This window comes from Fukomys damarensis, unplaced genomic scaffold (assembly GCF_012274545.1).
Source record: "Fukomys damarensis isolate Sample0158 unplaced genomic scaffold, DMR_v1.0_HiC HiC_scaffold_11, whole genome shotgun sequence".
Lineage (NCBI taxonomy): Eukaryota > Metazoa > Chordata > Mammalia > Rodentia > Bathyergidae > Fukomys > Fukomys damarensis.
Genome location: NW_022900923.1, coordinates 6664895 through 6688713, shown reverse-complemented (window position 1 = coordinate 6688713; position 23819 = coordinate 6664895).

Below are 23819 nucleotides of genomic sequence, written 5' to 3'. Positions count from 1 at the left end.
TTATACAGCATTATTCATTTAAAAATAAGCAAACCCAGTAGTTTATCTTTGCTTTCTGGAATGGAATGGCACTTTCATCACTTTCCAAAACCTTCCATATATTTGCCTCTCTTTCTGAATTCTTTCCTCTGATGAGCATGTCTAAAATACCATTGCATCATCACACTGTTTTAATTGCCCTTTTTTAAATTTAGGATTTCCCTAGATATTTTTCCATAGGAGTTTTAGAATCAGCCTGCTCATTAATAGAGAAAGTCTCATACTATTTTAACTGCAATTATAATAAATATCCACTTATTTAGGGAGAATTGTCATCTCTGAAATATTGACTCTTCCTGTCTAATTATAGGATAGACCTTCCTAATTATTAAGTTGTTCTCTTTAGCAGTGTGGCAAATATTTCTTCAAATAATTTAAATATTTTCATTGTTTATTCCTAGATATTTTATTTTTTTGATGATATTTTGAGAGTGCTTTCTTTTCTGTCTAGCATGACTTCTAATTGCTTTGGCTATTTCAAAAATTAATTTAGCTCAGTGGTGCTGCTGCCTGCCTTGCCAGTGCAAGGTCTCAAGTTTGATCCTCGGTTAAAAAAAATTAATTTTGAGCTCAGTCCCTTGCCTGAATTCTCTTATTTTTTGTACCGTGGTAATTTTCTGGTAAATTCTCTTGGATTTTCCAGGTTCATAAGCATCTCATCTTCCAAAATTCCTCCTCTTTTTTCATTCTCTCCCCCCTCCCCCTCCCCCCTCCCTCTTTCCCTCCATTGCTCTGGTGATTTGTAGCGCTATGATTTGAATATGGTTTGTCTCCATCATTCTTGTTGAAATTTGACTTTCAGTACACCAGTGTGGAGAGGTGGGGCCTAGGAAGAAGTGCTTGGGTTACGGGTCGGAGCCCTTCAGAATGGATAAGTCCTCACAGGAGTGAGCTCTTGCTGTCCTGGACCTGGCCCAGTTACCTCTAGGGCAGGTGGTGTTGGAGGGAGTTGGCCCTTGGATATTCCCTTTCCTATGTCTGTTCTCCACCATGAGGTGGCGCTGCAGGAGGCCCCCATCAGGGCCGAGCATGGAGAGGACTCTTCTACCCTCCAGAACATGGATGGTGCTAGTTAATCGTCTAGTCTTGTCCTTGATTTAATAGAAATTATCTTATTGAGTTTTTTGGTTGTTGCTACTGGAGATCAAACTCACGACCTTGAGCTTGGTAGACAGGCAGTGGCGCCACTGAGCTACATTCCCAGCCCATCTTATTGCTTTTTGACTCTTGCAGAAAGTAGTTCATTTAATCCACGCTTTTATATTTACAAACTGAGAGGTCTGTTTGGATTTATTATTTTATTTTTACATTCGGGCTTCCTTCCAATCTCGTTTTTTTCCTCTCACCTTTCTTTTGTTTTTCTTTTTGGTGCTTTGGATCAGATCCAGGGTCCTCATGTGCTCTAACACTCGGCTACCCCTCCTACCTCTTTTTTTGTCTTTACTAATTTACTGTTTATATGGGAGGAGCCACCTCATAAAACTGAAAGTTCAAGTTTATTGCAGACAGCCAGCTGCTAGGTTTGGCTTTCATAGCCATGATTTTACTTTCTTGTTGGCATCTGGAGATTTGTCTTATTTGCTTATAAACTCGGCAAGGAATTGAAAAGTGCTGCATCTCGTTTATCTAGTACTTCTGGGGCTTTCAGGATCCCTTGTTTCTGCATGCTGAAGACGCAGGTCCTATAAATCATTTTCAGATAGTATTCTGCTTTGACTTCTTTCATTCCTTTCTGGCTTACTATATTTCAATCTTCTAATTTTTCTTTATTGCTGTTTTCATCTAATAAACATTCACTTTTGTTTTGTACTCTCACTGCGCTTCTCGAACTTACTTGATTCAAGTCACATTTAGGGAAATTCAGAAAGCGTAATGTTTCATTGGCTGCATAATATGCATGCTTTGAAATTGTCACTTGAGGGAATCCTGAAGAAACCTCCCTTTACGACAGATTCTGAGATGCTGCCACATTCATACCCTAACTATTTGATTCTCTGTAAGTTGCTTAATCTCTTTCAACTTTGGTTTCCTCACTTGTAAAAAAGGGAATAGACGAGTTAATTTCTTATAATGATTATTTCATATTAAGATTTTCATATGAAGATTCATGTAAAACACACAGAGCAATCTGTGCAATGAATGATAGGTTTTATTAGTGTTATGTCAGCTGCCACACAGAAAGCTTTCATTGTGTATGGCAGTCATGTGGGACGTGTGATTCCATGTTGAGTGATGGCCACATATAATGTGCGTGTTCATTTCTATTGAGTGATCTCTTGTTACTATGCGTACAGTGTGGTGTCCCTCCTCTGTTCATGGTGAGTCCCCCTTTTATGTTTGGACACCAGCAACACCCACCTCTGGACTTGTATATATATTTTTAAAAGAAAAAAAAAACCTGATTTCTTTAAGCCATTGTTTGGTCCAGTTTTCTGCTATTTGCAGTGAAACCCAACCCTTAACACATGCAGACTTTGGATCAGAACAATAAGAGATGAAGTAAACCCTCAAAAAAAATCTCTTAATGTGTTGCTTGACACACATACACAATACGTATATAACACATATATATTATGTGTATAAGATATACAGGATATATGATATAGATGTCCATCAGTGCCCTAGTAAGAGAGAATTTCCAAAGTCTCCGCTACTGTGCCCATTTCCCAGTCCAGATATGTGGAGGTTGTCCCCTCCTGTGGCAAGCCTATTTTGGCATTTTATAACTTATGCACTAAACCTCAAAGCTCCCTTCCATTAGCAATTTGATATAAAATAGGAGGAAAAGGAGGATAAGAGAGGACAATTAGTTATCACTTATGAATATTTGTAAAATTAGTTGACCTATTTGGATGTGACTATATGGAGAGTTGTTTCAGTTCCCTTTCTACAACTGGCCCTGACACCATCAATGGTATTTGTACTTTCTTGTTCATACTCCGTTTACCCTCCACCCTTCAGCAGTCAGATCCCTTTATTTGGGGAGTGATCCACTCTTTTGTGAGACTCTTGAGCACTGTTGGCACCATCCAGACTCACCCACTGGATGTGATCATAGTTGAAAATATCCTGGAGGTCTCCAGAATTCCATCCTTACTTTCTCAGGCCTGAAGAAACCATTCTGTCCTCTGATAACTAGGACCAATATCTCAGTCCACACTGAGATTTTATGACCTATTTGTCTGTTGATTTTAGCAGCCCCATAGAGCTTAGCAGCCATGTTTTCAGCATAGTGGACTCGCCAGTGTGCTCTGTGCAGATGTTTCTTCCAGGTGTGCGAGCACTGTAAACTCACAGACCCAGAGTCCTGAGCAGCACTTGGCAAATAAGCTGCAGTGTACTGATAGAGGCCACTCATGCCCCACCCTTCTCTTGACAGAAGTTACTGTGGCGACCAGTGCGACAGTTGTAAATGATGAAGGCCACACTTGTCACTGAAGCAGAAAGGGATTTTTTTTTTCTTTGGTACTGGGGATCGAACTTGGGTCCTTGTGCTTGCGAAGCAGGTGGCAGAACCACTGAGCCAAATCCCCAGTCCAGGGATTTTTTTTAAAAGTAGCTCACAGAGTCTCCAGGACATTTGGGAACCAGGATGTGGAGGATCATTATACATATACATTATTGTCAATCACACATGTGCAATGTTGTGTACAATATGTGCAGTTTATACAATACATAATCATTTTTACACAGAAGCATCCACAGTCATTGTACAATGCATTTGAGTTAGACTCACACTGTGAAAATTGTCAAGAGGTAGAAGAAACATTGTACTTGTAGTCACTACAAGCTTATTTTGGCAATGGTATGGGCTTCTGATTTTTATTTTTAAATTTTTTTATTGAGATAAAATTCACTTAACATAGAACTGATCCCAACTTGCAGTCAGGGCCAAACTTCTGCCTTGCCTGGAACATCAAGTAAAGAGAAGTTACCTTGGGTTGCATATAAATCATGTAATTTCATTAATAAACAGAAGCAACAAAATTTCTTTCATTTTTTTATATTTGTTATTATAATAGTTTTGAAAAGTAGCCTGTGGGCCCTGGGTTCAGTATGGCTGTGAAGTGCCCAATTCAGTAACTTCTTGTTCATTTGTGATGTGCAACTATTGCCTTCATCTATTTCCAAGACCTTTCCATAGCCCGAAGGGAAACTCCAGGCCCACTCAAGAGTTACTTCTGATCTCTCCTCACTTCCCTTAGCCTCTGAGGAAACAATTTGTTTTCTTTCTCTATGGGTTGACCTCTTCTGGAGATTTTATATAACTGGAATTCTATACTATGTGGCATTTTATGCTGGGCTTCCTGAACTGAGGATAAGGTTTCGGAGATTCTTCCATGTTGTAGCAGATCACGATTTTATTCCTTTTTATGGCTGAATTTTCCCTGGTATGTATATACTTCCGTTTTTTTATCCATTGATTCATCAAAGGACATTTGGACTATTTCTTTTTAGCTATTGTGAATTTGCTATGAATATTTGGTAAGAACAGTCATTTACATACCCAGTTTTAATGCTTTTGGATGTATATCTGAAAATGAGATTAATGGGTCATATATTTATTGTGTCATCATTTTTGGGAACACTGCTGTAGATCAGATCTTAAGTGTCCCCCAAAGGCTCATGTGTTAAGGAACGGTCCCCAGAGTGGCCCTCCTGGGAGGTATTAGGACCTCTGTGAGGTAGGCCAGGTTGAAGATCTTCAGACCATGGAGGACATTTGCGAATGTGATAGTGGGACCTCAGCCCTTTTGTTTTTCTCTTTTTCTCTCTCAGCCATGAGGGAGTAGTTTTGCTCTGCCATAGATTTCTGCCACCACAGGCAGAGCAGCAGGACCAACCGACCAACCGACCAACCACAGACTAACATTTCTAAAACCAGGAGCCCAAATAGAACCTTTTCTCTTAATAAGTTGATTCATCCCTGGTATTTTGTTACAGTAATTGAAGAGTACCTGACACCACCACCAAACTACTTTCTACAGTGGCTGGATCATTGTATATTTGCACCAGCCATAGACAAAGGTTCTGATTCCTGCACATCCTTGACAACACTGGTTATTTTCTGATTACGACAATCCTTGTAGACATGAATGGTGATAATTTCCATTTTCCCATTGATAATTGATGCTGAATGGCTTTGCATGTGCTTGCTGGTGATTTGCAGATTTCATTGGAGAAACACCTCAGGTCTTTTGCTTTTTAAATATTGATTTGTCTTTTCATTGTTGGGTATAAGAATTCTGCACATATTCTAGATACTAGGCTCTTACCACATATTATTATTTGCACATATTTTCTCTTTGTGGGAATATTTGTTTACTTTCTCAATAAACATGTTTGGATTCTCAAATCTTTTTAATTTTGATGAAGTATAATTTGTTAGGTTTTCTTTTATTTTTTTTAATGATTTGGTGTCATAGCTAAGAAACCATTGCTAAACCCAGGGTCATATACTAGGGACCCCTGCAGAAGATCTATTTCTTTGCCTTTTTTCTTTTTCGTTTTTTGGTACCGAGGATCAACCTTGGGACCTTGGGCTTGCGAGGCAGGCAGTGGCACCACTGAGCTAAATCCCCAGCTTGCAGAGGATCTAGATCTCCTGCTCAGTGCTATGAGCCAAGGTGAGAAGAAAGACTTAGAGACAGAACCAAAGTGCTATGGGGACCTGGGCTAGTCAGACCTGAGCAAGTAAAGACCCTGAAATAGCCAGAACCATTGATATTTATTGGTTACACAATCACTGGTTAAATTGTGGTGAGGGAGCTACATGGGGTTGCTAGAGATAAGTTGTTGGTACAGGCAAGGCTTGTAAAAGAAGGGTGAAGTATTCTTGCATCAGGAACAGAATATGCCAGATATAAGTTGTGGTTAACGATTAACCTGTCTTTTCAGTTAAGAAGATTTCGATTCTGGGATGGAATTTTGGAATTCTTGACTATTTTGTTATCTCATATAAGAGCCCCACAGCTTCACAGACCATTGACTTAGTCTCTGCTGTGGCTGTTGGCAAGGTGGGGAGATTGGTGTTGACCTGCCCACCACCTGCAGTACTCTCACGAGTCACGTAAGCTTTGGCCAGACTCACTTCTAATTCAAGCCAGGGGTGGAGTTAACTCTTTACTGCCTGACTTACAGCCTGCTTTGGGCATGATCAACAGTGTGGTCTCCCACAATCACGTATATTTTTCTTCTATGAGCTCAGGGTTCACTTTTAAAATGTCCAGTTAAGTTTTGCACCAGCTCTCTGTAACCAGCCAAGGTTCCCCCGGTTGGTTAAGTCACCCAGCTCTGGAACCCAAAGATTAAGGTCTTTCTTCAGAATGAAACTGTGAGTCATTCTACAGCAGGTTTGTTTCTTAGGGTGTGGGATCCATGAAGAAGTCAGCAGTTCTTTTTCCTTTTATTTTTCCAGTTTGATAGAATGGTCCATATTCAATCCATTAAAAAGCTTCAACCAGTTGTCTTTGTTGGCTGGTTGTTGTTTTGTCTGGAACATGGGCGAAGCACCATAGCCAGGCCGATAACGGGAGGGTGAAGCTACTCACATTCTATTTCATACCTTTCCATTGGCCAGTTTATTCCTCAAGGCAAGCCCCGCTTCTGTCTCTGTCCCTCCCTCTCCTCTTCCTGTCTTCCTCTCTCGCTCCCTCCCCACTTCTTTTTCTTTTTCTTGCTTCCTTTCATGGGGTGGCAATATTTGAAGCCAACAAGAACTCACACAATGCTGTGTAGTTAACAGTTTGATCTAAATTAAGAAGGGCAGTTCTGAAAGGAACTGTTCACCTACTTTGTGAAGGAGTTTGTAAAGGTGAGATAGTTTCTTTTTTTCTATTAGAACATATTTACAGAAATTGTAATCCAGGGAAATGATAATTTCGGGGTTTTGTAACTAGGTACAATCTCAGGTAAGTTGTAATGAAGTCTTCTGAGAGGATTGGTGTGACAAGAAAGAGTCTCTAGGTAAGAATATTCACCAGATTCAATTTCCCTGATATGATGGTTTAGTTAAAAATAAGCTGTGTTTCCAGATGGTCTCTCTCCTTGCTTTTTTTTTTCCTTTTTTGCCTGTTATTTTGGAAGTGGTGTGTGCACATTGTATTATATGCCGGAAATTTTGAAAAGCAAGTAAACACATGCCACAGTAATCCCTCCCCTGCTCAGTGATCGTTAGCATTGTCATTCACTTTTGTGTATTATTTTTTCAGCTATATTCCAAAGTAACAAGAAAAATATATTTTAAACACAATAGCACAATTGTTTTGCTCACGTATACTTATGCATGATTGGTCCAAAATCCAAATACCTTTTTTGCCAAGAGAAGAATGAAGATTCTTTCGGCAGAAAGGCCAAAATACTTTTGATTTTCAGTACAGGATCTTGAGGTCTATGACAGAACAGTAGTAAAGATAGGCTTTATTGAGGGAGAAAGAGTTATCAAAAATTAAACAAGTTTCCTTCCATATATCACATTAAGAGTTTAATCAAAGAGTTTTACCATGAACCACAGCAGAGAGGGAAAAATCAGAATATAAATGAGGAAAGTTCCTGCCAGGTGTGGAAGAAGGGCAGAGCTTAGAAGTGGGGGTGGGAGGGATAGGGTGTTGGCGAGGCTGGGGAGTTCTCCCTGGCACCCCTCCAAAGCCCTCCCACCCACCCCTGTTGGGGAAGTGGACGTGGGCAGGATAAAAGAGATGGTTCCCCTTGTTGTGCAGGAATAAAAGTGAGATTGTTGTTTTTCCTTCTAGAACACATGTGCAGAAAGCATGCAGAGAGCAGCCCCAGGCGCCTGCAGGAGCTCGTTGTGATCAGAAGGGCTCAGGCTCAGGACCCTGGGGCTGGCTTCAGGGAACAAGGTGGGCAGAGGCCCACAGGCAGGCCCAAGGTGCTGCCTGACACAGGGCTGAGTCCCTTCCCTGAAGAGCTGCTCACTGCCCAAGTGAGGTGGAAGGGAACTGGCCCCAGCGCTCAGCGATCCCAAGTCCCCTTTTGTTTCCATCGATTTCTGGAAGTGGAATTTCTAGGTGAAATAGTATGAATATTTTAAGAGCATCTGATGCATGTTGTCAAGTTGCCCTTCAGAGAAGAGTTTCTAGTAGTATTCGAGATCATACTTTGCTCTACACTTACTAGTATGGGGCATTGTCTTTTGAGGTTTTTGCCAATTTGGTAGGTGTTATTTAATTTGCAATTTTACAAGTTCTACAGTTCAATAGTTTTCCTGTTTCTCTAGATATTTGTTCTCCCTCTTTTAGGAAGCTTCCCATCTTAATCATTTCTCAACTATTTTCCACTGAAAACTTGAAAACCTTTACTGTGCATGAATAGTAATATTAATGCTTTATCTATAATACTTACCACAAGTGGCTTTGTACTATTTTTCTTCTGTCTTCACTTTTTATGGCCTTTTGAGGTTTAAAATTAGTAGATTTTTGTTTTATTTAGAAATTTCTCCTTTCAGTCAATTAGATATTCCTCCCCATCTTGAATTAAATATGCTCAACATTTTCTCTAGTTGTTTATGATTTTAAATTTTCTAAATTTTGAAATAGTCTTACTGAAAAGTGGCAAGAATAGTACAGATAATTCTCTTTATCCAGATTCTGCAAGTGTTCCTACATCACACATTTGTTTGTTTTTTGTGTGTTTTTTGGTACTGGCGATCAAACCCAGGACTTTGAGCTTGTGAGGCAGGTGGCGGAACCACTGAGCTAAATCCTGGCCCCATCACACATTTTTTAAAAAATTGAGTTTATTGGTACATTCTAGATATACAGTACAGTCACATTCATCATTGGGATCTTGTAGCTTCACATGACAGGTCTTGGTTTTCCCCTTGTCCCTGCCCTCCCTTCAGCCTCTCCTCCCCTCCCCATTTACAAACACTTTATTTCCATTTTTTCATTTTCTCATATTTTTTTCTTTTTCCTTATTACTTTCCCCTACCCTTCCCACTTTCACCACACCTTTAGGCCTTTTCTTCCTATTTCACATTGTCAATTATCTCATTAGGGTCTTATGTACTATTATAGTTTTTCACACCAGAGAAACTATTTGGTATTTAGACATGTGTGACTTATTTATTTCACTTAGGAGTATATCCTCCTTGTTTTAACTTTTCTTTCTCCTTTTTTCTCCTTAGCACTATCTATCAATCCACCCACATACACAAATGTGTGTATGTGACACACACACACACACACACACATATATATCTAGCTTTCTTTGTACCCCTACATAATTCATTATATATTTCCTTATTCATTATGTATTGCCTAAAAAAGAAACCAGACTCTATCCTGGCCTTTTGCCATTCTAATCACCCACATCTGAACATGATTCAGTGCATCAGTATTTCAGTGGAAAATAGTTCAGAAATGGTTTAAGATAAGAAACTTCAGCTGGCCTGGTGGTGCACACCTGTAATCCCAGCACTCAGGAGACTGAGGCAGGAGGATCACTGTGAGTTCAAGACCAGCCTGGGCTACATAGTGAGTTTCAGGTCAGTCTCAACTACAAAGTGAGACCCTGTCTCAAAAAAACCAAAAAAAAAAAAAAGTAAGAAAGTTCATAATGTGTAAGAACAAAGATGTAGAGAAACCAAAGGAAGTTATTGAACTTTGGTAGTTGTAAAATTGCAAAATTTTCATGAGTTTGTAATCCAGAAATGCACACATTACTACAGATATGTACATATGAAGATTTTAAAAATTAAGAAATTAATCTTGGTAAAAATAGTCATACAATGTCTAGATTTATTTAAATTTAGCCAGTTATAATTCCTCAATAGCGACACGATTTCCCCATTTAGAATTCAGTCAAAGATTATATGTCATATTTATTATATTACAGTATATTGTATTATATGTTGTATCATCAGGTCCAGAATTTATTTTGTGGTATGGGTGTATTGGTTAGTCTTCCCTTGCTGAGATACAATACCTGACACTCACAATGTAGGGAAGAGAGGTTTACTTTGGCTTATGGTTTCAGAGATTGCAGTCCACGGTCGGCTGTCTTCAAGGCAGGAACGTCATGGTGGAAAAGCATGTGGATTAAAAAAGAGCTGCTCAGCTCATGGTGCCCGGGAAGTAGACTGGGTCAAAGAAAGGGGTCAGGGATCAGAAGTTGCTCCTCCAGGCCATCCCAGCATGACCCACTTCTTCCAGTGAGGCCCCACCACCTAACAGCCCTTTCTGCTGTGAACTCATCAACAGGCTATGAGCCCTCACGGATAAGGTTCACGCCCTCATGGTCCATTCAACTCTTCTGGAGTCTCTTCACCCAGTCAAGTTGACAGTTGGCACAATAAGACACATTTTAACTTCATCATTTTTCTAAATTGTCAATTTTCTGAGTCATTTGTTAAAATAACTTTTTTTTTTGGTACTAGGGATCGAACTTGGGTCCTTGCACTTGTGAGGCAGGCGGCAGAACCACTGAGCTAAATCCCCGGCCCCTTAAAATAGCTTTTTGTTGAGTCAGTTCTACGTGGGTCTCATATTTCTCAGTACCTTGTGAGCAGAGACACTGACTGCCTTTGTCTGCTCCAGGATGTCTTTTCCAGGATGTTTGTGGCGCCAACAGACTTGGAAGGTACAGGTGTTGTCTCTTTGTGGATCAAAAGCCAGGAGTGTTTATTGTCTAGTATAAAAGATTCAAGTTCCCTAGGGTTAGAATAACCTAACCCACCTCACATGAAGACATCACATGGGCCTCTTTGCACAGGGCTCTGTTGTTACCTGGCTACAATCCTCACTATGTGTAACAAAGTTAGTGTCTCTGACCCAGGAGTCATGTGTCATCTGTATGTTACAGAAACTTAACTTGGGAACAGGGTAAAGTATCAGACCTTTCACAGTGCTTAACATTTGTCTTTTGCCCAGGTATATGCTATACCCTGTGTAGCTTGGTCTCTAGAGTAGATAAACATGAATGTTCCTGCCACTGTTCTGACTCTAGCCTTGCAGTCAAAGAAAGTAGAGGACTGTTCAACTGCTTAGTTAATTCACATGACAGGGGCTTTCCTGGTAGTTTTGTTGATCATAAACTTTTGTTGTTTATAAACTTCACCTGAGTCAACATTGACCTGGGGTTGCTTGAAAGACTAATGATTTTAGGTTGTTTTGGAAAAAGGATGTCCAGACCAAGGGGCACTACACATGTTCCTAATATTACTAGTCAGATTATGTCTGGCACACTGTATTCATTTTTGTGTTAGACACAAGACAATCATCATCGTTATTGTTTTTTTCTTTTTTTCCAGCTTCATTGCATATGAATGATGAATCGGTACATGTCAGGTCTACATTGTAATGTTTTGATATATATATATACATTCTGATGTGGTGATTACAAACAAGCTGTCATTTCTGTTACCCCCCCTAGTTACCATTTTAACAGTTTACATCTATTCTCAGCAGATTTCAAACATACAACATATCATTGTTAATTATAGTACTGTCTTAGTTATTTTTCTTGTTGCTGAGACAAAATACATGGCACCCAAAGTCTTAAGGGGAAAAGTTTACTGTAGCTTATAGTTTGCAGTGGTTCCAATTCATAGTCAGCTGGCTCCAAGGCAGGGTGGGATGGCAGAGGGGCATTGCAGAGGAGAAACGGTTCATGGCAGGCAGAAGGCAGCAAAGCAGCAAAATAGCAGCAGCAGCAGCAGCAGCCCTCTTTCAGCCCCTTATATTCCATCTAGGCTACCTGCTCTTGGAGTAGGTGACACTCACACCCAGATTAAGGCACCCTTAATCCCAGTGTCACACACTCTAGATCCAGCCACTGCCTATGACCACATATGGCTTGGTGGGGTGATCTAGATATGATCCGTAGCAGGTACCATGCTGTGTGTTTGGTCTTCAGAACTTACTGGTCTTACAGCAGAAAGGTTGCACCTTTGCTCAGCTCCTCACCCTTCTACCCACCCTAGCCTCTGGTAACCACTCTTACACTCTCTGTTACTATGTGAGATCATATAGTGTTCTATAGATTTTGTTTTTCTGTTTTTCTTATGTGGCTTAGCATAAAGCCAGCCAGGTTCATCCAAATCATCACAGATGGTGGTATTTCCTTCTTTTTCAAAGGCTGAGAAATATTCCATTGTGTGTGTGTGTGTGTGTGTGTGTGTGTGTGTTACCATGTTTAAAAAATTCATTTATTTGTTGATGGACACTTAAGTAGTGTCCATATTTTGACTGCACCAGACACAGGAGTGCAGATATCTCACAGTATTGGAAGGACTTTGACTGGGAACCAAGTGGTGGCAGGTATGTGGAGCAGGGCTCAGGGCTCAACCCCCAGAGTCCGGTGCTGTGGTCTGAGCCGCTTGAATGCCCAGATGTCCTGCTCAGTGTCAGAGCCGGAAGTGTAGGGTGGGCAGCAGAGATGCACAGGCCCAGGGTTCTACAGGTGGCAATGGATCCTGGGAGATGCACTGTCTCAGCTCCTCTGGGGCACCAGAAGGACCCCACACCCCAGAACATGGTCACCTTCTCAGCCCAAGCTGCTGGTTTCCACCACTGAGCAGGATGTTGGGCCTGAGCCCGGTGACATGGAGAGTCTTCTGCAGGGAGGACATGGAACAGGTGCTGCCTCTGGGGCTGCTCAGGTCCACGGTGACAGAGGCAGCTGTTGTCCTCCACACCTGTGCCCTTGGGGGCCACAATGCACTCACCACACAGCTGATACTGGCTGCACCCAGCTGCTTGGTTCCTGAAGAACTCACCTGTGTCACAGCTCTGAGCTCCCCAGCTTCTTTTCCTATGCGCTTGTTTCTGTTTTGTGCTTGACTCTTGCTACATATTCTTAAGTGTCCTCTTAGCTCTCTCAGGGCTATTTTCATCCAGGAATAGCTGTCTAATTGTTATTTCTGTTTGTCCTTTTGAGGTGAACTTTCTCTATGTTTCTCTGTGAACTGTTGAGCTCAAGCCATCTTCCTGCCTCAGCCTCTGGAGTAGCTGAGAATATATGTGCTTCTACCACGTGGGCACCTGTTCTTATTGTGGTTGTGTAGGGGAGGGAGATTGGTATAGTCATACTCTGGTACTGCTTTGAAACTCTTCAAATTTGGTACTTGATGACTTTGGATGGAAAATTTTGTCTTGGTACTACACACAAGCTAGAACTGGTAGGTGTCGATTGCCTCCTGATTCCCTACTATTTCCAGGCAAATCCATTCGCTTGGTACTCTGAATTTTGGTACCAGTTAAGGAGGAAAATCAAGGTGCCGATGTGTCCCTTACTTTGCCCTACTGCTGACCAAGGGAATTATATTTTGACAACCTACAGTAAGTTCAAGCCCAGGTGAACAGAACTGCGAGGGGCTTGGAAAATTTGTGATCTGCAGAAGGACTACAGGACATGGAAATGATCAACTAGCAAAGAAAGACTCGGGGAAGCCAAGGACAAAAGTCTCCAAGTAGAGGGGCCACTGGGGGAAGTGGCCAGAGGTGTAGACTTTAACTCTTTGGAATGAAAACCTCTCCAACGTACAACATATGGAGACTCCTCTATGGGTACTTTTTGCACGATCAGGCCTTGTGCCTCATGGTAGAGGGACACAGGTAGGTTGGGTGGCAGTTGGAGCAGGTGATCGCTCTGGTCTCTCCTAGCTTTGACACATAGCAGTGCTACAAAACACATCTCCAACTCTGGGTCTCGCCTTACCTGGTCTCAGGATGGCATTTTAATAAATAGTTCTGTGTCCCTGCCCCCACTTTGGTCTGGGTCTGAATTGGGCCTCATCACTCATGAAACAGTCTTCTAGTACGTGGCTCATTTCGTGGAGCTCCTGGGAAATGGTGCTGGGCTGTGGAGTCCAGCTAGAGCCTTCCTTTCGTTAGCTTTCGAATGCTTTGATCAGTTTTTCTTTCCTCTGCCGTTTGAGCTGTTAAATGAGGAAGTACACACACACAAAGCTGGCACATGGTTGTGTCTGGATGATAGCACAAGTGACACTTTTATGTGTCCATAGGTGAGAGCTGATTCTTGCCTCACTCTGGAGCAAGTGGCTCATGTGTTGGTGCTAAGGGACAGGACCGTGCTGAGAATGCACTGCTGTAAGGTGGTGGGTGGAACAGAGGGGCCCATGTGGATGGGACAGGAGCAGCTGGGCACCTTCCCTGAAGACTGTCATGGCACCTGGCCTGGTATAACACAACAGAAGGGCACTGGGATGCTTGGGGCAGCTGCAATCCTTGTAGCATGTGTTTGGAACACACTAATTGTTATTCTTGTGAGTCTACTATAAGATGTGATCAAAATAGATGGTGGGGCATTTAAATAAAGAATGATTAGAGTAGAAGACACATTACCACTAATTCTTCTCAGCACATTTCCCCCATCATTCTGGCCACTTTCTGAAGCAGTTCTGGAGCCCTCTTTTGTGAGTCTCTGTAGTTGCTGTCGAGGCTGCCTCGATATCCTGCACTGAAAGGATAAGAACCAAGATGGATTATGTAAAGGTGCAAATTTCCAATGATGCATGTCATTATACTGTATACCTTAAATGTAGCAATAAAATCAATCAAAAATATCCTGCACTGAATAGAAATGTTGACCTTTCCTGGTCATTTTGACTTTGGAGAAGAGCCATGAATCATGCACACAGTGCCTCTCTCCTATCTGTGGTCATCCGGCTGATGCTGGACTCTCCCTTTGGGCCTCCATGTTCAATAATAGCGAGAGTCCTGTTCACTTTCTTGTATGGTAAATCTTTAGGGTTGAACAGAGGGGGTAAACCTCTCAACAGGTGCTCAGAATACTATTGTTAATTCTGCATTCTAAGGCATCAGAAAAGATATCAGTGTTGGAGACAGATGGATCTCAGCTCCAGTCCTTAATAGCCACATGATCTTGCAGAAGTGAATTAACCTCCATGAACTCATTTTCTTCATTTTAAAGCGAGGCAGTAATACCATGCTCATAAACTGGTAGGAAACACTCATTTGGCTTGGCTGAAATGGATGCAGGACACAGATGTACTGTTCCCGAAGACATTTCTATGATTCAGAAAGTCCACTACTGAGTAGTGAAAAAGTACTGTTCCTCTCTAGAGTCTAGAACGATCAGGCAAAGGATTCTTGGCTGCAGCTCGAGAGGACTCTGAAGTATGGTGCAGATGGCTCTGTGCTTTCGTACTCTCCAACCTAGCATTTCCCAGGGGCCAGCCAGAAACCATCGCTATTTGGGATGCTCATAGAGGCTCCATGTGAACAGGAAAAGAATTTTGTAGCACAGAAAAAATGTACAAGAGTTCAAGGCAGAACAGTCAAGGGCTCTGTAAATGGTACTTGTGATTTTAAAAATTAGGACACAAGGAAGGTGCAACTTGCAGCATTTTCTACACTTATTTGATCATCAGATTCTTTCCCCACCCTCTCATTCTGCAGGCTGGGTTAGTAAGTGTTTCACATAATATGCTTGAAAAAAATCCAGCATGCTTTGCTTTTAGTCTTGTGCCAAAGTGCTATACATTCCAGCAAACAGGGCGCTCTTTAGAAACAGAAGAGGGAAATGGAGTAGACTTGTGGAAAAGCGTGAGAGGAAACTTGACCAGGAGCATGGTGAACGTGAGAGTTACTGGAAGGAAGCGTGACTAACCACTCTGTTACGTAGATAATGAGGCAAAGGAAGCCATGCTGACCACCAGCGCTCAAACAACCATCTTCCCCCAGAGCAGGTTTGAGTGGTGCAGCAGAGAAGCAGAAAGCTTGCTTTCATTCTAAACGCATGTATCTTAGAGGAGAAGTTCCGGAAACTTGAGTATTGCAGAAGAAGAGCCATCAAGTGGATATAGGTAGAAATGAAATAGCTCACAGTAGCCTGGTATGGCCAAGAGATATTTTGACTGCTGAGGTCAGAAAAATCTATTCATTAGCGGCCAGATTATGTTGTAACTAAACGGCTGGTTAACATCCTCAAAGTTTGGGTATTTTTTTATGAATCTAAGAACGGCTTCTCTTTTCTCATTGTGTCATGGCTGTGAATGTTATCGGAAGCATTAGAGAATAATTATTGTCTTCCTAGGCAAGCATGCACTGTTCCTGCAGTGTAGTTTTTAATGATTTCTGATGATTGCAAAATGAAGTTATCCTCAAATGTTTGGGTTGAATTCTCCATGTGAGAGGCTGAAATAGTGATCTCAAAAGTAACAGTCCCATCTTTTTTTTTTCAATTTTTTCTTTTCTTTTCTTTTCTTTTTTTTTTTTTTTTTTTTTGTGGGTGGTGGCATTAGAAATTGAATCCAGACTTTTCCAGTGAGCTACATTCCCTACCCCTTCTTTCCTTTCCTTCTCTTTCCCTCTTCCTTTTCTTTCTTTCTTTCTTTCTTTCTTTCTTTCTTTCTTTCTTTCTTTCTTTCTTTCTTTCTTTCTTTCTTTCTTTCTTTCTTTCTTTCTTTCTTTCTTTCTTTCTTTCTTTCTTTCTTTCTTTCTTTCTTTCTTTCTTTCTTTCTTTCTTTCTTTCTTTCTTTCTTTCTTTCTTTCTTTCTTTCTTTCTTTCTTTCTTTCTTTCTTTCTTTCTTTCTTTCTTTCTTTCTTTCTTTCTTTCTTTCTTTCTTTCTTTCTTTCTTTCTTTCTTTCTTTCTTTCTTTCTTTCTTTCTTTCTTTCTTTTTCTTTCTTTCTTGGTACTGGAGATCAAACGTGGGTCCTTGCACTTGTGAGGCAGGCACTGCAACCACTGAGCTACATCCCTGGCCCTTTTTTTTTTATTTTTTGAGGAAAGGTCTCACCAAGCGGCCCAGGCTGCCCAGTCCTTCCAGTCCTTCTGCCTCACCTCTCGGAGAGCTGGCATCACCCGCGTGCACCACCACATCTGGCTTCGTTTTCTTTTCTCTTTAAAAGCAAACCCTCCTCGGCTTTGCAGTAGAATCTCTTTCCTTAGGGGAGCCCACTGGTTATTCTGTTTTGCGAGGCAGGCCTTCTAGGATCTTCTGTGACCCATAGTTTGTGGATATCTGTAGTGTGGAAAGGTGACATTCTTTGTCCTAGGAGGTTTCACAAGCTCTTCATTCAACGTTTACATTTGATTACAGTGTGAGGAAAGCAAAGTGCCATCTCTAGGCGAGCATTTATCGAGGGCTCACTGTATGACAGAATTGAAAATTGTTATCATTACCATCATGATTATCCCTTTCTACCGGTGAGAAAACAGAAATCAAGAGGTCACTCAGAGAGCATCTCCCGGAACCTGGGCTCGTAACCAGTGAGTTTATGAACCTGTGTGTGTGCAGCAGTGGGAGAGAATTATTGGGGACCCCCTTTCCTTAACCTTCTACTTCTGCCTGTAAAATCAGAATGTTTCCATTAGTGGTTACAGATCCATGCTGGGGTGGGTTAAAGGGTGGGAGGAGGGGCTGTCTGTCTGTCTCCACTGTGTCCCACCCTGTGTGCCTGGTTAATGGTGCAACACACATCATCACCTGGCCCTGCGTTCCAGGGGAATTGGCCGAAGCCCTAGGGGAAGGGGTTAAGGGAAGGTGTCAGAGCGAAATAAGTAAGGGGTGGTTAGTTGGGGTTGTTTCTGTCCTGGAACCAGTGTACAACCAACTGCCACTTAATCTAGAGGTGTTCCTTGTAGGTAATTAATTTGGAATCCAGTTTCAGCCAAGCAAACAGCCACGTGGTTCTAAACCCAGACACCACCCGTGGAACAGCACACAAACAAGGCAAAGCCCCAAAGTGCACTTGTCCCTTGGGCTCTGTGGGACAAGGATTCCAAGACCCCCCTTGGATACTTGAATCTGTAGATGCAGATTCTATGGAAATGGGCCAGTATTTGTATAGGATCTGCAGGATCCTCCCCTGTACTTTAAAAACATCTTGAGGTCACATGTAATACGTATTACGCTGTAACACTATGGAAAGAATTCTGACATTATACTCTTCGGTGGGATTGACTTTAAAAGCCTGCACGTGTTCAGTACAGATATACTGCTTCTCCCAGGTGCTTCTGATCTGTGGATGGTTGAGGCCCCAAAGCAGAAGCAGGGATGGGGGGACCTGTGTCTTAGGCACTCTGCTTCCCTTCTTTCTGGCTGTGGCTTATGCTGCCAGGGCAGAACTTTCTCAGAGTGCTGCCGGATTAACCGTGCTTTGCCAAATAAATTCTAAATTTGTCTAAAGTTTTTCTTTTAACATAATCTAACAGTAAATTAAATAAAAGCAAAGTAGAGTAAAATGTGCTCCCTTAAGTGTTGGAGAAATGGATGACTGTCTGGAGTTGGTGGTAAGAGGCAGCCCAAGTGGGTCTTGCTCGGCTTAGACCCATGATGGTGAGGACCGAGTGGACTCTGGTATGTGGGCAAGGGGGTAGTGAGAGAGGGGAGTTGTCTGACTGGTCTTCCAGTGCCTGGGAAAGGGGCTTCAAGACACCGTGCAGATCTGGACATGGCTCTTGCTGCTGGTTTCAGAGAACCTGAAGGTGGTCTGGTAACTGCCATTGGGGTCCTTTTGTATCCTCTAGGCCAAGGTGTTTTGGGGCATTTGGGTCACACAACTTGGTATTTATACATCTGTATGTGAGAAATTTAAGTTAAGAGGCTCAAAATTTCCACTATGTCAATACTGTGCTTACTAGGCTGTTTGATTTAACACGCGGTGCTTACTTAAGAACAAGAAAATCTTAAAGGACATATTTACACTCTCATTTTTATATTCATTTCTATTCTTCAGTATACATTGCACTTGATCTTAGCCAAAAGGCTGAGAAGTGATCTTCAACATACCTTGTATTTTCACTTTCTCTTATCACATGAATACTTCATTCCGGCGGGGTTTTAACACCTTATCAGAGATCCACAGTATTGGCTATTGTGGTTTCACTCTAGACTACCCCTCCAGAGCCTCATGTGTTCTGAGGTTGGGCTTTGGGAAGCTGATTGGATCCTAGGGGATCTACATTCATGAATGGAGTAATCCTCTGAAGAATTCAGAGCTGAATGCCTGGTTAGAGTGGTCACTGGCGGGGGGTGGTGGTGTAGAAGGGCACGCCTGCTCCCCGACTCCTCTTTCTTTCTCTCTGCTTCCTGGTCACCATGACCTGAGCGTCTTCCTTCCACTGGGCCTCTCTGCCGTGTCGTTTCTGCCTCGGAGACATGGATTGTAGCCATGAGCCAAAGGAAATCTTTCTTCTAAGGTGCAGATGTTTTGTCTCAGCAATGAGGAAAGTGTTTAAGACAGGTGCGAATGGTTAAGTAGATTAAAATCCACATCCACAAACAAACACAACGGGTACGTGAACATTTAAAAAGATTCTACTTTGTGACCCTAACATGCCTTTTCTGCTGAAATTCTCTAGAATTATCATACCATCTCTTGAGAGTCAACCAAAAGAAGAAATGTCCTTTGTCTTCCAGGAAATGCCATAATTTCTTGAAACAGATTTAATGTAATACCTGACGGGAATATGAAAAGTAATTCCCCTTCACTATTGAGGGAGGCTTCACTTCGCTAGAGTGAGCAGGTGACTATTAAATAGGTCATCATTAATCTATCTGTTTCTACAAAGGGCCATAGCAAATTATTCTGGCTCAGTTGCTGATATTTGTGAATAAAACAAAAGAACTAGACATTTATCTGTGTTTTCCAGTTCGAATAAGTGCAAAAGAAACAAAATTGATTACACAAATCTTGCTAACTAAACTGGACTTGATTAAATAATTGTGAATAATTTGTGCTTTTGTTTTTCTAGTCAAGTTCATCTCCTCGATTAAAACAGGTTTCCATCACTGACTCTCTCAGTGTTGAGCTCCACAACAGAGATGAGATTTTCCTCAGACATCGATAGGTAGCCATCACTATAAAAAAGTCAGTGAAAATCATCATTCCTAAACAGAGTCTATTTGCTTTAATAGACCTTGATCACCCTACTGTTTCTTAGCCTGCACCGTGCTCAATCTACTGGTATACCCTGGGTGTTGAGTGTCCTCCTGGAGTCCTTGTGTTGAAGACCTGGTCTCCGGCATGGTATTACTGGGAGATGGTAGAAATTGTGGGAGTTAGTGGGGCCTAGTGGGAGGTCTTTAGGTCACTGAGAGAGTGTGGCCTCCAAGGGGACTTCCTCTTTCTCTTTGCTCCCTAATTTGTGATATGTGTGTTTTTGCTCCACCACCTGTTCCTACCATGGCATGCTGTCTTGCTACAAGCCCAAAGCAACGGATCACTCATTTATGAGCCAGTACCACTAAAACTGTAAGCCAAAAAAAGCTTTTCTCTGTATAGTTTACTAAGCTCAGGTATTTTGTCACAGTGATAGAAAGCTAACATACCTTTAGTCTTTAAAAAATAAATTTTCACAAACTAGAAGGCCTTTTCCTGTGTACGTAGTCCATGTCCTTTGAGGCTTTGTTCAGTGTCCTTTTCCCTGGGGACAAAGACAGTGTCTGGATGCTATGTAAGATTGTATGGTGGGGTTTTTTTTTTTTTTCCCTATGTGCAGTGGTTGTGAATGTCGACCTGGCAGCCTGCAGTGGTTCCTCTTGAACCTCCTTTCAGAGACCAAGGTAGAGAGGGTGACCTCCTGTCTGGGACATCTGCCCTCTGCTTGAAAGAGAACTTGCCCCAGTTTGGAAGGGCTGGTATAAGGGAGAGGCCTGGGGTGGAAGTATGGTGAAATTAAGTCAATCTCCCTGTTATTTACATACATTTAAACAAAATAGCAGTTAAGTGACTTGATTCTTTGTCACTTAGCCAAATATTTTGTGACTATACTAACAAAATATTCTTTGACCTGGTGTTGAATAGACGGTAAGTATCCAAATTTTCTTTTCTTTTTTTTTTTTGGTGGTACCAGGGATTGAACTCAGGTCCTTGCACTTGTGAGGCAGGCCACCTAACCACTGAGCTAAATCCCCAGCCCTCCAAATTTTCTTATTATTAGTCATTTTGGCTTTTGTATTTTTTTTTTTTAGTATTATATACATTGTACATCAAAAACTTTTATGCTCATCTCTGATGCCATCTTTCCAGATAGTTTTTATTTGGAATAAATTTCTAGTTGTGGCATTGTCAGGTAAAAAGTATGCAGGATACTTTTTAAGGCTTTTTTTCCACCTGGTATTGGGGATTGAACCTAGAGGGCCTTTGGAATGAACTACATCCCTGACCCCTTTTAAAAATGTTTATGTTGAGACAGGATTTGCAGTTAGAGCCCAGCTTTGGTGAACCCGCCTGTTTCAAAAATAAAAAATTCAAGGCTTTGGTTTATATATTATGGTGTGATAGGCTACATTTCATTTCTACAGGAATGTGGTAATTATATACCCTCCCCATAACCATTTAGGAGAGTCGAGGACTTTGCGTTCCTTGACATCCTTGACATGAGTGTATTTAGACTGAGAGCATTACTCAGCACCCCTGGGAGACACACGGGAGGCATGGCTGAAACAGTTTCAAGCAGGGACACGGACAAGCAGCCACATAAACGGCTGTCCAAAAGCCTTGTACAGACAGCCGGTGCCCACGTCAGAAGCCTGTATTTTGCTACATAGGCAGCACTGTTGATTTCTGGTTGGGTCTCAGTGATCAGCGTGGTGAAGGTCTGGTACAGCGTGGCCTCACTCCTGCTTTATCTGTACTGCAGTCTTAGTGTCTTTGGGTTTTAAGAGGTGGTAACAGCATGAATTTTCTAGTTGGGTGTGAATGTATTATTATTCTTCTATGCCAGTAAATTTGGCGTCGTGATTATTTTCTGTTATATTCACTATGAAATATTAAGAAGCAAGGATACATAACACCATAAAAAGTATAAGATGCCATCAGTGAAGCCCAGGAAAGAAAAAGAACAGCAGAGCTGGTGCATATTGCTGCACAGTTAAACCAATTAGTCATTAATAATGATTAGAATTCTACGTGCAGTATAGAAAGATTTTAATCCATAAAAATTTTGTTTTGATTTTTAAAAATCTCTCACAAAGCCTATAATTTAAAGTGGAATATTCCTATCCAGGAAAAGTGCTGTAGTAGAACATGTTATAAAGGAGTCAAGGGAATTTAATCAAAATTTTAATTTCAGATTCCATGAAAACAAGGGATGATTCCTTTTAATAGCTGGTCCATGTATTTTCTAGGAAGTGCAGTGATAAACAGAAAACACAATGTACCGGACTGAGTCAGAGGATATAAAATTGAATTGGAAGAGAGAAAGAACGTTGGAACAGCAGAGAGCAGTCGCTGTGTATCGAGTCATCTGGCGCTGGGGATCCACAGCCCTTTGTTACCGTCAGCCTGCAGACCTGGGCGAGGCCACCACCTCCACTGCTCATGTGTCACGGTTTATATCTAGATGTCCCCCAAGGGCTTCATGTGCTCACCGGCGAAGCTTTGGGGGAGGTTTGGCCCGTGGGGGCCGCACAGCTGACTTGCTGTTAGGCCGTGGGGCTTGGTTGGATCCGGAAAGGTGCATCTCCCTTCCCAGCTCATCGCTTCTCTCTCTGGTTCCTCACCGAGCCACCATAAGCAGTGTTCCTCTGCCGTGCTGTCCTGCCTTGGAGCCGGTGGGCTATGGCCTAGAAATGTGACGCAAAATAAACCACTGCTCCTTGAATTTATGTGTTGGGTATGGTGTCCTAGCAATGAGAAAGTGACTAAGACGAGTTATCTACTTCCAGATGCAATGTGGCTATGCTCGGTGTGTTGGCATTGAAGTCATGTGAGAAGCACTGGCTGTCGGAAAATCTGGGAAATACAAGAACCGTGGCTGAGTTTTGGTTCCCGGGTGATAATTTTCTTGCCTCGCCAATAGGAAGCACCTTTGCCACGTTTGACAGGGATGAGTTAACTTCTTTTCTTCCTGCAGAACATGTATGGTCTCATGCGTTAGAGGCTGAGGCATACTGTTGGATTCATTCAGCATATGAATTCAATAATATTTTGGGGTTACTTACTGAATGCTTCATTATCCATGAAGAAAAGAATTCAAAATACTTCTAAAAATGAATTCAGTGAGAGAGAAATTAGGAAAAAAACCCCACCATTCACAATAGCAAAAAGAAAAATTATATTCTTTATTTTGGTACTGGGGATCAAACTCAGGTCCTTTCGCTCAAGAGGCAGGCAGTGGAACCACTGAGCTAAATCCCCATCCCTAGAAAAATTATAGTCTTAGGAATTAACCAAGGAAGTAAAAGACCTCTACAGTGAAAACTACAGTACTCTGAAAAAGGGGATTGAAGAGGACATTAGAAAATGGAAAGATATCTCCTACTCCTGGATGGACAGAACCAATAGGGTCTGAGTAACCATACTTCCAAAATTGATATGCAGATTTAATGCAATTCTCATCAAAATTCTAATAGCATTCTTCACAGAGCTGGAGAAAACATTTGTAAAATTCATATGGAATCAGAAGAGACCTAGAATAGCAAATCCTGGTAAGAAGAGGAAAGAGCATCGCAGTCCCAGATCTGAAGTGATATTGCAAAGCTGCAGTGAAAAAAGGCATGGCATTGGCACAAAAACAGACTTGAGGATCAGTGGAACAGAACAGTGGATGCAGAAACAACCCCAAGCGTATATCGCTAGTTGATCTTTGACAAAAGGGCCAAAAACATGCTGGAGGAAAGATAACTTCTTTAATAAGCGATGCTGGGAAAATGCAAAAGATTGGCTAGACAAATGCCGAAGATTGAACTCTACTTATTGTCTGTCCCCTCAGACATTTATCTACAGGGTTTGTCTATATGGCTTCATTGAAAATTTAGAGTCTCACTGAGCTGCCCATATCTTCTCTCCAAAAGATTTCTTGGTCACTGCTAAAGAGCCAGACCATT